Source organism: Theropithecus gelada, chromosome 16 (assembly GCF_003255815.1).
Source record: "Theropithecus gelada isolate Dixy chromosome 16, Tgel_1.0, whole genome shotgun sequence".
Classification (NCBI taxonomy): domain Eukaryota; kingdom Metazoa; phylum Chordata; class Mammalia; order Primates; family Cercopithecidae; genus Theropithecus; species Theropithecus gelada.
Genome location: NC_037684.1, coordinates 24,036,109 through 24,052,673, shown reverse-complemented (window position 1 = coordinate 24,052,673; position 16,565 = coordinate 24,036,109). Strand labels below are relative to the sequence as shown.

At 47.1% G+C, this 16,565-nt stretch overlaps 1 protein-coding gene across 4 annotated transcripts in view; it reads right to left on the bottom strand.

Annotated features, from left to right (window-relative positions):
- The window catches only part of SPOP (speckle type BTB/POZ protein), an 85,723-nt gene extending 83,230 nt beyond the window's left edge, over window positions 1–2,493 (bottom strand). The window contains exons 1-2 of one of the 4 annotated variants that reach the window (XM_025361390.1): window positions 2,188–2,464; window positions 122–195 (exon numbers count right to left, since the gene is read on the bottom strand). The gene's annotated coding sequence lies outside the window, so the exon portion shown is untranslated. Of the gene's footprint in view, window positions 1–121; window positions 196–2,187 lie in introns of all 4 variants that reach the window. The other 3 variants (XM_025361389.1, XM_025361387.1, XM_025361388.1) reach the window with 3 other exon arrangements.
- Window positions 2,494–16,565: the final 14,072 nt, after the last annotated feature.

Here is a 16,565-nt window from a genome sequence, read left to right as displayed (position 1 = left end):
ACCAGCTTGGCAACATGGCAAAACCTTGTCTCTACAAAAAGTACAAAAATTAGCCAGGCATGGTGGCACTCATCTGTAATCCCAGCTACTCGGGAGGCTGAGACGGGAGAATCACTTGAACCCAGGAGGCGAAGGTTGCAGTGAGCCGAGATCACACCACTGCACTCCAGCCTGGGTGACAGAGCAAGACTTCATCTCAAAAAAAAAAAAAAAAAAAAAAAAAAGAGGAAAAAAGAAAAAATTGAAGCATCCTAATGGCTGAAACCTACTGAGAAGAAAGATGGACACTTACTACAATAGTTTCACTTCTAGATATTACCAGAATCTATCCTATCCTAAGTATGGACATAGGGAACAGTAAACATCTCCAAATACCAAATTAGCTACTATGAACAGCTCTAAAATAAAGTACCAAATGGATACCAACTGCCCCAACCCTAAGTGTGGGGTAGTCTTACAATAACTTCTACTCCTTAGGAAAAATAGGAAAAAAGGAAAAAAAGATGAGTTTCCAGCTCTTTCCCAGAAAGATACATGCACCCCAAATTCCTCTGCTCCCTGTGTGTCATCTCTTGGTTCTAACTGTAACCATGGCAACAGGAAACAGCACAAAAGACAGCTGAACCCTGTAAGGGCCAGGGTTAAAAGGGGAAGTGAAAAATACATATACTTTAAGGCCCAAGAACAAGCGGTTTTGGAGTTAACAGTGGCAGCCAAAAAAGCCTTGAGAGAAGAACATCAAAGAATACAAACTAAAGAGAATTGAAAGTAAGGTCCCTTCCCAGTTATCCAGCTAGGAGACTAGGATTGGCAAGGAGAACTGAAAAACACAAAAAAATGCCCCTCCTTTCGCACTCCCCTCCCCACAACAATTTAGCTATTCATTTCAATGTTATCTAGAAAACCTTTTGCTATTAAGAGCTTATCTTTTCTTCTCTCTGTTTTGATGGCAGAGGTAAGCAGCAGCAAAGTATCCCAAAACAGGGTCACATATAATCGCCAACTGAAAACCCAGGTCCTAGATCACTGAAATACTATTGTTCTTCAGAGTTCGTTATTTACATTTCTTTTTGTTATCTGCCAAAGTGAAAGAAACATCACATTACTTAAAACCTCCACTGAATAAGTTATTGTCCACCAACAGTTTCAGATTGCCTTTGTTTTCACGTCACAGAGCACCAATAAGGTATAGATAAAATTAAAAGTGCTAAGGAAGATCTTTGACCAAATAAAAAGACACATAGGTCACACAAAGTAAGAGGGCTGGTAGGTGAGATTCCTGATGTCTTGATTTATAGTTAGGACCCTAAGCTTTATACTGAGTGTGCCCTTTATCTGTCTTATCTAGTTCTGCGAATCAAGAATTTTACTAAAATGAAATGCCTCACTTAGTTTCTTTTATGACCCTTAGTCTTCTTTAGCAAAGCTTCTAAAATCCCCTGCCAGGACAAGTGATGGAATGGAGCACCTACTCCTAAATTTAGGGTAAACTGGTACTAAAAGGTACAAGCACGACGATGGAGTATAGGAATGGAAAAGTAATCCTACAACTAGAAGACGCAGTGACAGTTTCAAAAGAAGGGTCAGTGTGGGACACGCTGGCTCTGGGAGGCGTTTGTAGCCTGGGAGTCTCTAGGGCAACACCAGATGAGAATAGTGCTTTGTCCGTAAGTCTTTCACATAATTTAAATTCTCCCTTTTGGGCAGGAGCAACAGGCTCATTATCTGGCAGCAAGTCTAGCCCACAGCCTGGGAAGAAGGCGGACTCGTGCTCCACCGGCTCTTTATCCCGCAGGTCCCTGCAACACCACGATGCGCATGCGCCCCGGGGGCAGCTAAGAAGCACCCCGAGCTCGTTCACACTCGCGCATGCGCAGTCACCCATCTCGCCGCAGGCGACAGCTCACTATTTGGCAAGGGGGATGGGGCTGGGAAATGATGGGGGGGGGGGGCTGAAGGCAGGGGGCGCGTTTGTGTCTCCTGAATGCTTGAGATAGGGAGAAGGGACGGCTGATTCGGCTTTGGCATTCGCAGGCCACGTAATCCGGGTGTAGGAAATGGGACTGAGGAGAGTATATGTGTGTGGCGGGGGGTGGGGGGGCAGTGGGGGTCAGTCACCTCTTCAGGGAGGTGCCCCCCCACTCCGACAGGACAACCCCCTCCCTCGACTCTCCTCCCCCCACTCACCTGAGAGCGGCGGCGACAGCTGCTGGTCCCCGTCCCCCTGCGCTCGCCTCATACTGTCCGCAACATCCGGGACCTGCGGGACCGCCGATACACAAATACACACACACTCGGAGCGCGCACACTCACACACACACACACACCGACACACACCGGCCGGGGCGTCATGGCGTCAGCACGTCGACGCAGCCAGCGCGTACCGCCGGGCCCCACCCCGCGCGGCCTCCTCCCCTTTACTCCCTTCTCTTCCCCTCCCCTCCCTGGGTTTCCCTGCTCCTCCTCCCTCGTCCTTAAGACTCCGCCTACCTTCCCTAGTGCGCATGCGTCTCGGGGCCAAGCCAGGGCCCGGGGATATGAGTGGAAGGAGGGGCCTGAGTAAAAAGAGGCGGGAACTTGGAGGGGGTCGCGTGCGGGGCTTGGGAGGCCGCGCCGAGGTGCGAGGACCAAATAGAGGCGTGGCAAGCCAAGGGTGGGAGTGGGCAGCGTAACAATTAAAGGCATTTCACAACAGCGATTTAGGTCTGCAAGCAGTTTATGGAATACCAACCACTTTTATATGTATTAACTCATTTTTTAAAAGCCAGCCCTGTCCGTAAAATATTTTTTGGACTTTATGATGATGCTAGAGACCCTTTTAGGTAACTTTCAAAATTTAGCACTTAGAAACAAAAACAAGGACTATCCTTTCAGGGGAAGGTAGGAGATATAGGTGACCTAACTAAAAGGAAGCTGGCCAGGCATGGTGGCTCACGCCTGTAATCCCAGCACTTTGGGAGGCCAAGGTGGGTGGATCACAGGTCAGGAGTTCGAGACCAGCCTGGCCAACATGGCAGAACCCCATCTCTACTAAAAATATAAAAATTAGCCAGGCGTGGCCAGGCGCAGTGGCTCACGCCCGTAATCCCAGCACTTTGGGAGGCCAAGGGGGCAGATCACGAGGTCAGGAGATTGAGACCATCTTGGCTAACACGGTGAAACCCTGTCTCTACTAAAAATACAAAAAATTAGCTGGTCATGGTGGTGGGCGCCTGTAGTCCCAGCTACTCGGGAGGCTGAGGCAGGAGAATGGCATGAACCCAGGAGGCTGAGCTTGGAGTGAGCCAAGATCACACCACTGCACTCCAGCCTGGGCGACAGAGCGAGACTCCATCTCAATCAATCAATCAATAAAAGGAAGCTAATTCAGTAACAATTTGTTGCCTTGGACACCTGAGTTCCCTGTCGGCTTCACATTTTAGCCCCAATGGGCCATAAGTGATTCCTGAGTTGAGTGAAAGAAAAGGCCTCGGATCACCTTGGCCCTTGGAGAAAAAAAGTTGTCTCGGTGTTACAGTAATAATGTTAGTGTTGTGTATTAGTTGTTATGATTCTTTTAGCTCAGACTTTTAAAAAATTATTCTTGAGCTGGGCACACTGGCTCACACCTGTAATCCCAACACTTTGGGAGGCTGAGGTGGGAGGATTCCATGAGCCCAGGAGTTGGAAACCCTTGAGCCCAGGAGTTGGAAACCATCCCGGGCAACAAAGCAAGATTCCGTTCTACAAAAAAATTAGGCAAGTGTGGTGGTACCTGCCTGTAGTCGCAGCTACTCAGGAGGCTGAGGCAGGAGGATCCCTCAAGCCCAGGACTTTAAGGTTACAGTGAGCTGATTGTGCCACTGCACTCCAAAGTGGGCGAGAGAGTAATACCTTGTTTATTAAAAAAAATATTATTACTATGTTGTGTCTGTAATCCCAGTACTTTGGGAGGCTTGGGTAGAAGTATCACATCAGTTGAGTGTAGGAGTTCAAGACTGCAGTAAGCCATGATCATGCCACTGTGCTCCAGCCTGAGCAACAAAGTGATATCCTGTCTGTAAAAAAAAAAAAAAAAAAGAAAAAAAAAAAAAAAAAAAAGAAAAAGTTTTTAACATTCTTAATGAAGCCAAATAATCCAGAGTGGTCATTTTCCTTCTTTCTTGCTGGAATGGTATCATTATACACACACACACACACACACACAGCATTGGATACGAGAGCGACCCAATGAACCTGTAGATTGGGAGGTGACAGTGTGGGCCCCGCTTTGAGAACAGCTTCCGGGAGCCCTGCTGTCTCCCAGGCCTATGTGACTGTCTCTAGGAGACAGTGCTCACTGTCTCCTGCCATATGCGTTCTGGTGCCAGGTGGCTGGTGAGTCTGTTCAGTCGGGAAGTCTGGGAGCCCATGAGCAAAACCCCAGGGGTTTGGAAAAAAAAAAAAAAAAAGCCCCTGACAGTGCCAGGCTGTCTTCCACTTTCAAATACAGAAGCAAGCCGTACAATCTCACAGTTTAAAATCTCCTAGGAATCACGGACAAAACATTCCAGACTCCTAGAGTTTATACAACTGATTTTTCAGTCAGAATGATCAAGAAATGTAGATCCTAAATTCTACAATGATGTAGTGACTGTACCTGCCCCACTGCAAAACAAAAAGAGCCTGTGTCACCTATTAGGCAGATGCTTGAAACTTTCCAGTTAGATTTCACTTATCAGTCGGGTGCGGTGACAGCACTTTGGGAGGCCAAGGCAGGCGAATCACTTGAGGTCAGGAGTTCGAGACCAGCCTGGCCAACATGGTGAAACTCCGTCTCTACTAAAAATACGAAAATTAGCCCGGCATCGTGGCGCACACCTGTAATCCCAGCTACTCAGGAGGCCGAGATAGGAGAATCACTTGAACCTGGGAGGCAGAGGTTGCAGTAAGCGAAGATCATACCACTGCACTCCAGCCTGGATGACATAGCAAGACTGTCTCAAAAAAAAAAAAAAAAAAAGAGAGATTTAACTTATCATTGTTAAAGACAAACATGATTCCTTTAGCTGAAGCCAGCAAGGTTTTTGGTCCCTGTGAAAATTCAGAATGCCCTAGAAATAATCCAGTAACCAGTAACAAGTAACTGGTTCCTGGTGTCACTGAGGTTGCTGAATTACCTATTCTCTTGACTTCAGAGTTCACACAAAAGCAGAGAAAAAAGAAAAGGGGTACTCTTTGCAGGAAGGAGCATGGAAGTGGGGAACAGGGTGCAGGAAAAGGAAACTGGATGCATGGACAACCTACTGTAGCTCCCTCACATTTGGAGCTAATTGTAACAGCTTCGCCAGACTCTATCCAGGACCTGGAAGGGGACTCCTCGGGGAAAGTGAGTCTGTGCCAACAGCTTGTCCAAGCTGGGCCTGAATCCCCAGTGATCTGGAAGGATGTGAGAGGTCTTATCCCATCTGTAGCCTGGTGCAACGAAGCTCCTATTATACTGTGGGGACCATGCCTCCCACCTGAGATGTGATCCTATCAGACTCTGTACAAAGGACTTTGATTTGGTGTGGAACTGATTAAACGATTGTAGATGTCCTTGGAAGCACTGTGTGGAAGAATTTTAAACAGCTTCTCCTTTTTAATATGCACTTCCTCTTCGGTTTTAATTATTTTGTTCCTACATTTTCCCTTTCAATTTACTAAAATCTAGAAATGTAATTAGAGCAGAGGCTGGGCTCAGAGAAAGCTGCCAGGATTTCTACAGCATGATTAAATATACCAGGCATCCCTTTAGTGTGGGACTGAAAAATAGGATTCTCATTATTATCTTTCCCTTATCCAGGAAAGAATCGGCACCACATACAGATACGGATTTATTGAAAATGCAGCACTAATTAAAAACTCACCCAGCCTCTTGACGAGGTTTGGGTAATGAAAAAAAAAAGTGCAGTTATTTAATTATTTCCTCCATTTAATGTTTTGTTGCTGTAATGACAACAAGCAAGAAGCGCTTCTTGTTCTTCTTTCCTCAAAATAAAATTCTTGTCTCCTCCTGAGGGACTTAATGAGGCTTTTATCTATGCAACAACAATCAAGCTTACAATGGCACCAATTCAGTTCACTGCTCCTTGTGATGGTAAGCAACATGCAGAACTCACTTTCTTAATCCAAAACACAGACAACAAAGTGTTCATTGGCTGTCAGGAGCCAGGTCTGGGTGTGGTATCTTCCCCAAAGGCTCTGAGATGCCTGGTATTGATTGATTATGCCAACGAGGACCTTCGGCTCCATTTTACAGTCCAGCAAGCAAAGATGTGGTTTCCTTGAAGTTCTAGGGGAGGTGGAGGCAGGCAGGACTGAACAGAAAATGAGTACAGACTCCCATTCTGGTTGTAAGTGCTGTAAGAAGCTGAAGTCTTTCCTCACTCTACAGCTCTTCCGCTGGGGGGTCAGTGATCAACTTTTCAGTTGGGCAGTTGGTCCTCCGGCCCAGTGGCTCCTTTGTTGGAGCCCTTCATGGACACTGGGGATGAATACACAGGAAGGAAGATCTTTAGCAGGGACAGAGTCCTGTGCTCCAGAGGTACCCAGCCTAAAGGAAAAGAGACAAATGACATACCCCCAGGACACAGGTGTAAGAACATGCACAAAGAAACAAGAATAACACATTTATGATGTTATACTGGGGCCTCTATGGAGCTCACAGATATTAGCAGTGGAGAAATTTTGATTGATTCATGAAATTGCATAGTGAGGCAGCTGTGGCTTAATGAATGGGCTCCAGCCCCCTTGTCTGGAGACTCAAGTTCAAACCCAGCACTAACACTTACTACAATATAAAGTTGGACAAACCTCTCTAGGGCTCAATTTTTCCACTGGAACAATAAGCAAAATAATGCCCACCTTATCATATACTATGGGAGGATGAACTGAAATAATATTTTGTTGTTGTTGTTGTTGTTGTTGGAGTCTTGCTCTGTTGCCCAGGCTGGAGTGCAGTGGTGCGATATCGGCTCACTGCACCTCTGGCTCCCAGGTTCCAGCAATTCTCCTGCCTCTGTCTCCCAAGTAGCTGGGACTAAAGGCATCTGCCACCACACCTGGCGCATTGCTGTTGTTGTTGTATTCTCAGTAGAGATGGGGTTTCACCATGTCAGCCAGACTGGTCTCGAACTCCTGACCTCAGGTGATCTGCCTGCCTTGGCCTCCCAGAGTGCTGGGATTACAGGCGTGAGCCACCGTGCCTGGTTGAAATAGTATTTGAACACAGCACAGTCTCTGGCATATAGTAGATTCAACTTATTTATGAATGTGTCACTGAATGTGGATGTTTTGGAGTAAGTGTTTACATACCTGCTAGCCTTCAAGTCCCACTCTCATCTGTGCACTGTGTCACTCCTTGCCTCTGTGCCCTTCTTCAGAATTCTTTGGGGAGTGTAGAATCAAGAAAATAGCACAGATTTCTCACCCAGAACACTGTTACTTGCTAGCTGTGTCCCCTGCACAAGCTCTTCGACCTTAGAACCTGTTTCCTCAAACATCAGCCAGAGTTCCCAGTTGCAAGAACTGCATCAACTCTGGTTACATCAATCAGAACTGGAATTGACTGAAGAAATATTGCTGGCTCTGAGAATTAACAGGAGCTAAAGAGTCCAACTTGGAAATTCAGCTGGAAACCAATGGCTGGTGGAGGAAGGACAACCACCTTCTTTAGCAGGACAGTCTGGGGAGGAGGCCCAGATGCTGGGCACTGCCATAACGTGCCACCAGCAGACACATCACCACTGCTGCTGCTGCTGCAGCAAAGGATGTCTAATCTTCTCTTCATCTGCGTCTCATGCTGCAAACCCACAGCTCCAGGTGGAAGTACCCGGTTGGCCAATCCTAGTCCACCTCTTGGGTCCTGACTACCATAGTGGGTAACAAGGAAAAGTCTCCCTGCCATGGTGTCTGCAGTGTGATGTGTGACCCTCCTCACTGATGCAATCCACACAGAGGACACATCCCAAACAGGAAGCAGATCAGATGCTGGACCTCTAGGTCCCCATCCCATCAGTGAAATGGGGCATTCCATCATAGGGTAGTAAGCAGCATTGGATGACATATTTGTTCAAAAGGGCTTGACACACAAAAGGATTCCTTTACTTTACTTCTGTCTTAAATAAAACAAAAGGGAGCCGGGCCGTGGTTTGTGCCTGTAGTTCCAGCTACTTGAGAGGTTGAGGCACAGGAGGATTGCTTGAGTCCAGGAGTCAGAGGCTGCAATAAGCTGGGACTGCAACACTGCACTCTAGCCTGCTTGACAGACTAAGACTCCAACTCATAAAATAAAGTAAAATACAATAACAAAACAGCTGGGCGCAGTGGCTCATGCCTGTAATTCCAGCATCTCGGGAGGCCAAGGCAGGAGGATCACTTGAGCCCAGCAGTTTGAGACCAGCCTGGGCAACATAGCAAAGCCCCATCGCTACAGAAAAATACAAAAATTAGCCAGGCATGGTGGGTACCTGTAATCCCAGCTACTCAGGAGGCTGAGGTGGGAGGATCACTTGAGACTGGGAAGTTGAGGCTGCAATGAGCTGAGATTGTACCACTGTGGCGACAGAGCAGGACTCTGTCTCAAAAAAAAAAAAAGGCTTGTAATGGTGTACTTAACTGAGGATTTCATCAATATGTGTTTACAGACATAGAAGTTCTGAGGTTTTAACCTGGGAAATGGCTGGGATACATGATATCTACAGGGTGGCACTCCAAGCAAAGAAGAAACAATAAGAAAAAAGAAAGGAAAGGAAATGGCAGGTTTGAGCCTGTTTTTCTTTTACTTTTGTCTTGGACTAGCAACACAACTCCATCTCCATTTCATTCATCTTTAAAACGGGTCTGAAAGTTATCTGAAGTCATTACTTCAAAATAAGTTTTAGAAGGTCAATATTTGCTTTCAACAAATAATATATTATCAAAAGTAGATTTTATTCACTGTCACGAATTATTTCCTGTGGGTTTTTTAGTCCTATTCTGAATGGGATTGATCTACCATCTGTTGGCATTTGCCCGAAAATAACATTTACCTAAATGTAGATAATTAGTTTAGCAAAAACAAATTTTTTTTCTACATCAACTCAAATAAGAATTTCTTTGGATTTTACTGTTTTAGATTATCCTTGCCATGGCTCTACTTTATCAAGGTGAATTGATTTCAATTGAAAGTTTACTCTACATTAGAATCTTATTTTTAAAAAAAGAATTTAATCTAAAATTCAATTACGGAAGATCTGTGCCAAAGTGAAAAGTCAACTGAGTGCTCCCCAGGTACAGAGCTCTACTAGGGTACTACAGGGTGAGTCAAAAGAAATAGAAATATTGTCCCTATTCACAGACTATTCAAGTTAGAATAAAAGAATTTTATAACTTAAAGAGACCTTAAAGCTTCTCCAACCCAGTGGTTTTCAAATGGTGCTTGCTTCCCAAGCTCTGGGCTTCTGAAGACTTGCCTCGGGGGGCTCCAAGGAAGTGGGGGAGGGAGGGACCAAATGGGGCCAGGACAGGCCAAGCCAAGCAAATCTGGTTGTCTTTTTACCCATTCAGTTCAGAAAGTAGCCATCATCAACCAGGTATAGTGGCTCACACCTATAATCCCAGCATTTTGGAAGGCTGAGGCAGGCTGGTCACTTGAGGCCAGGAGTTCGAGACCAGCCTGGCCACGATAGTATAACCCTGTCTCTATTTTAAAAGATACAAAAAAATTAGGGGGGCATGGTGGCGCGTGCCTGTACTCCCAGCTACTAGGGAGGCTGAGGCAGGAGAATCATTTGAAATAGGGAGGTGAAGGTTGAAGTGAGCCGAGATTGTGCCACTGTACTCCAGTCTGGGCAACAGAGTGAGGTGCCATCTCAAAAAAAAAAAAAAAAAGAAAAGAAAAAGAAAAAAAGAGGCCCAGCATGGTGGCTCACACCTGTAATCCCAGCACTTTGGGAGGCCAAGGCAGGCGGATCCCAAGGTCAGGAGATCGAGACCATCCTGGCTAACACAGTGAAACCCCGTCTCTACTAAAAATACAAAAAATTAACTGGGCGTGGTGGCAGGCGCCTGTAGTCCCAGCTACTCAGGAGGCTGAGGCAAGAGAATGGCGTAAATCTGGGAGGTGGAGCTTGCAGTGAGCCAAGATCGCGCCACTGCACTGCAGCCTGGGCGACAGAGCCAGACTCTGTCTCGGAAGGAGGGAGGGAGGGAAGGAAGGGAGGGAGGGAAATTAGCCACCATCCTTGGCTCCTCTAGTCCCAATGTCTCACACCTAATCCTTCAGGAATTCCTGTTAAGTTCTAGTTTCAAAGTATCTCATGAATCCATCCACTTGTCTACTTCTCTTCTGTCCCACTGAAGTTCTAGCCACCATCCTCTTTTGCCTGGACCATAGAAAGAGGGTCCTAATTAGTCTTCCTAATTCTCTGCTTGTCTCTCAATCCATGCTTCACTCAGCAACCAGGGCAATCTAATTAAAATTTAAGTCAGACCACATTGCAATCTGGCTTAAAACCTTTGAATGGCTTTTTGTTGTACCAAGAATAAAATCCAAACTTTGTATCACCAACTACCAGAGCCTCATCTTCAACTATCACATCTCACGTTGCTTCTTTTCCTGTCCTTGCTCCAGCAACCCTGACCATCTACAGATTCCTAGAACCCATCAAGCTCTTTCCCTCCCCAGGCCTTTGTGGCTACCATTGTCTCCGCCTGGAATACTTTTTGCCTGGTTCTGTCTCTTCTTCAGGTTTCAGCTTAATTGTTATATCCTTCTCTGACCTCCCACCATATCCAAAATAAGAACTTTCTGTTATTTTCTATCACGGTTCTTCATTTACTTCCTTTACAACACCGCTAACAATTTGTAATTGTTTTTGTGAATTTACTCTTTCATTATCTGTCTCCTTAACTGGATTGTCAGCTCCATGGGGACAGTAACCTGGCTGGCTGGCTCTCCGTTATGTCCCAGCATCTAGCATAGTTTGAGACCAGCCTGGGCAACATAGCAAAATCACGTCTCTACAGAAAAAGACAAAAATTAGCTGGGTGTGGGTGGGCACCTGTAGTCCCAGTTACTTGGGAGGCTGAGGTGGGAGGATCATTTGAGACCGGGAAGTTGAGGCTGCAGTGAGCTGAGATCCTGCCACTGGGGCAACAGAGTCAGACTCCGTCTCAAAAAAAAAAAAAAAAAAGCCTTGCGACCAGGTGCAGTAGCTCATGCCTATAATCCTAGCATTTTGGGAGGCTGAGGCGGGTGGATCACCTGAGGTCAGGAGTGCAAGACCAGCCTGACCAACATGGTGAAACCCTGTCTTTACCTAATACAAAAAATTAGCCGGGCGTGGTGGTGCATGCCTGTAGTCCCAGTTTTCTTGGGAGGCTGAGGCTGGAGAATTGCTTGAACCCGGGAGGTGGAGGTTGCAGTGAGCTGAGATTGCACCATTGCACTCCAGCCTGGGCAACAAGAACAAAACTCTGTCTCAAAAAAAAGAAAAGAAAAAAAAAAAGGCATGGAATGGTGTACTTATCTGAGGATTTGATCAATATGTTTACAGACATAGAAGTTCTGAGGTCTTAACCTAGGGAATGGCCGGGATACACGGTATCTATAGGGTAGCACTCCAGGCAAAGAAGAAGCAACAGCAAAAAAAGAAAAGAAAGGAAATGGCATGCAGCACATGCTGACATGTGGACAGGAAGTGCTCTGTACTTACTGAATGAATAAACATATAACAGGAAGCCTTAGCCTTAGCCTTGCCTGGAATGTCAGAGAAGACGCAAGCAAAAGTTGGAAGCATAACTGGAAGGCTGATAGGTAATGTGGGCGGAGAAGGGGAATGGGGAAAAAAACAGTCCAGGCAGGCAGATAATCTAAGGCCAGGGAGGGCTTGAAGTTTTTTAGAAACTCCATGAAAATTAGTGCGGTTGGGCCAGGTGCAGTGGCTCAAGCCTGTAATCCAAGCACTTCGGGAGGCTGGAGCGGGAGGATTGCTTGAGGCCAGAAGTTAAAGGCCAGCCTGGACAACATAGTGAGATTCCACCTCTACAAAAAAAATAAAAAATTAACAGGGTGTGTTGGCACGTACCTGTAGTCCTAGCTACTTGGGATGCTGAGGTGGGAGGACTGCTTGAGCCCAGAAGATCGAGGCTGCAGTGAACTGTGATTACACCACTGCACTCCAGCCTGGGCAACAGAGTGAGAGCCTATCTCAAAAAAAATTTTTTTTTAATTAATTAATTTATTTATTTATTTATGTGGTTGGAGGATAGAGAGTGAGCAAGAGGGTGGTGTGAGGTGGGTCAGGAGGGCAAGGCAGAGCCAGCCTTTTTCCCCTGGGATCCAAACCACAGGACCTGAGAGTAGGGGAGGAATGAATTTCCCCAAAGCACAGTCAGGGCACTCTGGGCGGGGAAAGCGGGAAATGAATGCAGAGGCCAACAATGCAAGACCACTCCTCTTGGTTTTCCTCCCCTTTCCCTGGCTGCTCCTTCTCTGTGTCCTTTACAAGCTCTTTTTTTAGCAATCCTTTGAAAATCTGCTTTCCTCAGATTCCATTCAGTTCCTCTCCTCTTCACACTGTCTTCACTTTCCTTGAGATCTCTCATTCACTCTCACAGCTCCCCTGCCATCCATCTGCTAGAGAATATTCCCAGTCCGTCTTGAGCCAGGCTTTCCTCTTGAGCCCCAGACTTACCTACCCAACTACCAACCTGATAGCTTCAGTCAGATGTCCCACAGGCACCTAATATTCAGCAGATCTAACACCTGGCTCTCCTCTAGTATCTCACCAAGCTGCTCATGCCTGAAAACTGGGGAGTAACCTTGATTCCTCAGCCCTCATTCAATTAATAACCAAATTCTGACATTCATACTTTAGTTATCTCTCAATTCTGCCTACTTCCCTCCATCTCCACTGACATTTCCCCAATTCTTCCCTGGATCACAACGGCCTCCTCACCAGCCTCCCAGCCTCTGATCTTCCCCACTCCAGTTCATTCTCCACCCTGCAGCCAGAGTGAACTCTCTATAATAACAATCTGGCTGGGCGCAGTGACTCAAGCCTGTAATCCCAGCACTTTGGGAGGCTGAGGCAGCGGATCACCTGAGGTCAGGAGTTCGAGACCAACCTGGCCAAAATGATGAAACCTTATCTCCACTAAAAATACAAAAATTAGCTGGGCATGGTGGCACAGCCTGTAATCCCAGCTACTTGGGAGGCTGAGGCACAAAAATCACTTGAACCTGGGAGGCGGAGATTGCAGTGAGCTGAGATTACAAATATCACTGCACTCCAGCCTGGGCAACAGAGCGAGACTCTGTCTCAAAGTAAATAAATATGCCAGGCGCAGTGGCTCACGCCTGTAATCCCAACACTTTGGGAGGCCGAAGAGGGTGGATCACCTGAGGTCGGGAGTTTGAGACTAGCCTGACTAACATGGAGAAATCCCTTCTCTACTAAAAATACAAAAAGTAGCTGGGCGTGGTGGCGCATGTCTGTATTCCCAGCTACTCGGGAGGCTGAGGCAGGAACCACTTGAACTGGGGAGGCGGAGGTTGCGGTGAGCCAAGACCGAGCCACTGCCCTCCAGCCTGGGCAACAAGAGCAAAACTCCGTCTCAAAATAAACAAATAAATAAAAATAAATAAAATAAAATGACAATCTGATCAAGTCACTTTGCATGTAACTCTTCATTGGCTCCCACTGCCATCGGGAAAATAAAATCCAAACTCCTTAACAGGGGTGAAAGGCTCTCTAAAAGTGACCTGTGCTTTTAACTCTAGGTGCCCTCTTACCCTCCCCTACCCCACTCAGCAATACAGTTTCCAGTCGTACACAGATCTACTTTCAATTCCCTGAGTGAACCAAGTTCTCTGTTTTTGCACATGCTGTTCCCTCTTCCCAGAAGAGTCTTCTCTGCGTCTTTCCCTGCCCCCACCGCCTTCCCCCTGTTAATTTCCTGCTGATTCTTCAGGCTTTGGCTTATCCATCTGTTCCTCCAGGAAACTGTGCAAGTGTCTCACAGCCCTGAGCCAGGTCTTCCTAAACTTCTCCTCCCACTGCATGTCACCCTGGATTGTGGGTGCCTGAGTCCTTCCCTCTCTGCTCATTACTAAATTGTAAGCTCTTTGGGGACTTATTCTTTTTATTTTATTGCTTATTTATTATTATTATTTTTTTGAGGCGGAGTCTCTCTCTGTTGCCCAGGCTGGAGCGCAGTGGCACCATCTCAGCTCACTGCAACCTCCATCTCCCGGGTTCGAGCGATTCTCCTGCCTCAGCCTCCCAAGTAGCTGGGATTACAGATGTGCCACCATGCCTGGCTAATTGTTGTGTTTTTAGTAGAGACGGGGTTTCTCCATGTTGGCCAGGCTAGTCTGGAACTCCTGACCTCAGGTGATCCGCCTGCTTTTGGCCTCCCAAAGTGCTGGGATTATAGGCGTGAGACACCACACCCGGCTTCTTTTTCTCTATTGTATTTCTGGCACCAAGCAGCATTCCTAGCACATCACAGGTATTCAGATAAGTACTTGTGGAATGAATACATGAATGAATGAGTGAAATAAACATTCCTCTCAGGAACTTGGTTCCAGGAGCTTTAGGCACAGAAGCCTCCAGAGCCTTCCTCTTCCTGCATCCATTATTTGGCCTCAGGCTGGTCAGTGGGCTGGCTGGTCAGAGGCCCGTGACAACCCTGAATACCCATCCAAGGGGTTCCTTGACTCAGACCTTCTGCTGGGAGCCCAGTCTTCCCTTAAAAGGCCACCTTATCGGAAAGTGCCTGTGAAGGCATTTATGAGCTCTATTTTTATCTATGTTGGAAAGCCTCAAAGTCAATTCCCAAGCCAAAGACATTACACTCAGGAACGCGGATGAGCAAGGAAGCATCTCTGCGATGCGTTTGAGTCACAGCTTTGTTTTCCGTGGCAAGGGCCTCAGTTCCTCCCCATTACTGGGCCCTTGTTTTTAAGGACTGGCTGACTCTAAAAAGCTTTTGATCTCACATTTGTGAAAACTAGATCTTGCAGCTCTTAATGATCTGTGCAATGGTGTCATCTTCCCTATGATTTCTTAACTCTGCCAGGCAGGGCAGAGCACAGTGGATTGCCAAACAGCTCCCAGTTTATTCAAACTGGCTTCCCACCCCCATCTCCAAATGGAAATTCATCTTGGATGATGGAAGGAAGCAGGGTGGTCGGGGGGGCGGGGCTCCCAAGGAGCCTGGTCAGAGAAATAATTGGACAGAAGCTACAAGGCTGAGGAGAGTAACACAGCAGGGCTGGTGAGCAAGTTGAGAGCCTTTGCCAGGGAAAGGATTCACTGTCAGCACTGCAGAGAGCAAGGGCGGGAGAGAGAGCGCCGAAGGGAGGAGTGTGAAGAGAGGAAAAAGACAGTGAAAGACCAGAGGAAGGGAGGATGGTGGGAGGAAAGTGGGAAGCTGCAGGATGGAAGGATCACCGGTAGTTTATGGAGAAGGGGAAGGAGAAGGGGAAGAATGCATCTTCCCCTTGATCCAAGTCAGGTAAATTGGGGAGAGAGGGCGTTAGAGAGTCAGGTGGAAGCCCCAGAGAGATGGTCAGTCACACCCTCAGATGTGACTAGAAATCTGGATGTCGGATTAGAAATGAGAGTTGGGGAAGACAGGAAGGAATGTTCTCACTCCCAAATTCCAGGCACAGACTTTGCCATCATTCCTGTTCCTGGGGATTTAGGAAAGATAGGCTTTTTGTTTTGTTTTGCTGTTTTAGAGGAAGGGTCTCGCTGGGTCACACAGGCTGGAGTGTAGTGGCAAGAGCATAGCCCATTGCACCTCGACCCCCCTTTCAAGTGATCCTCCCACTTCAGCCTCCTAAGCATCTGGGACTACAGCCGTGTGCCACCATGCCTGGCTAAAGACAGGCTTTGTCAGCTGGGCACGGTCATGCCTATAATCCCAGCACTTTGGGAGGCCGAGGCGGGCAGATCACAAGGTCAGGAGATTGAGACCATCCTGGCCCACATGGTGAAACCCCGTCTCTACTAAAAATACAAAAATTAGTTGGGTGTGGTGACGCGTGGCTGTAATCTCAGCTACTCGGGAGGCTAAGGCAGGAGAATCGCTTGAACCAGGGAGTCAGAGGTTGCAGTGATCCGAGATCGTGCCACTACACTCCAGCCTGGCAACAGGGCAAGACACCATCTAAAAAAAAAAAAAAAGATTTTGTCAAAGAGTGCTGGAACCCAGAGGACTCAAGACACTGTTAATTCACTCTCTCCTTTCCTTTAGCAAAAGAGGCCCTAAACAATTGAAGGTCCATGCTCCACTGTCTCTCCAACCCCACATTCCCCCTTCTGAGAACAGACACAGCGTGTACCACAGTCCCTTATGTGCCTCTGCCTCTGTTGGCCACTCTGGGACAGGAACCAGAGTTAGAACTTGGAGTCTGGGCTGAGTCAACTGTGGGAGACTGTCTGTGGGAGAGATGGCTTCCTGGGAAGTCTGGCTTCAAAGCTTCTGACTGGCCAAGCACAAGGTACCATGGAGGATGGGGGTGGCTTTGACTTTCAAAGTACCTCTCACTAGGGAGAGAATCATGGGACAGA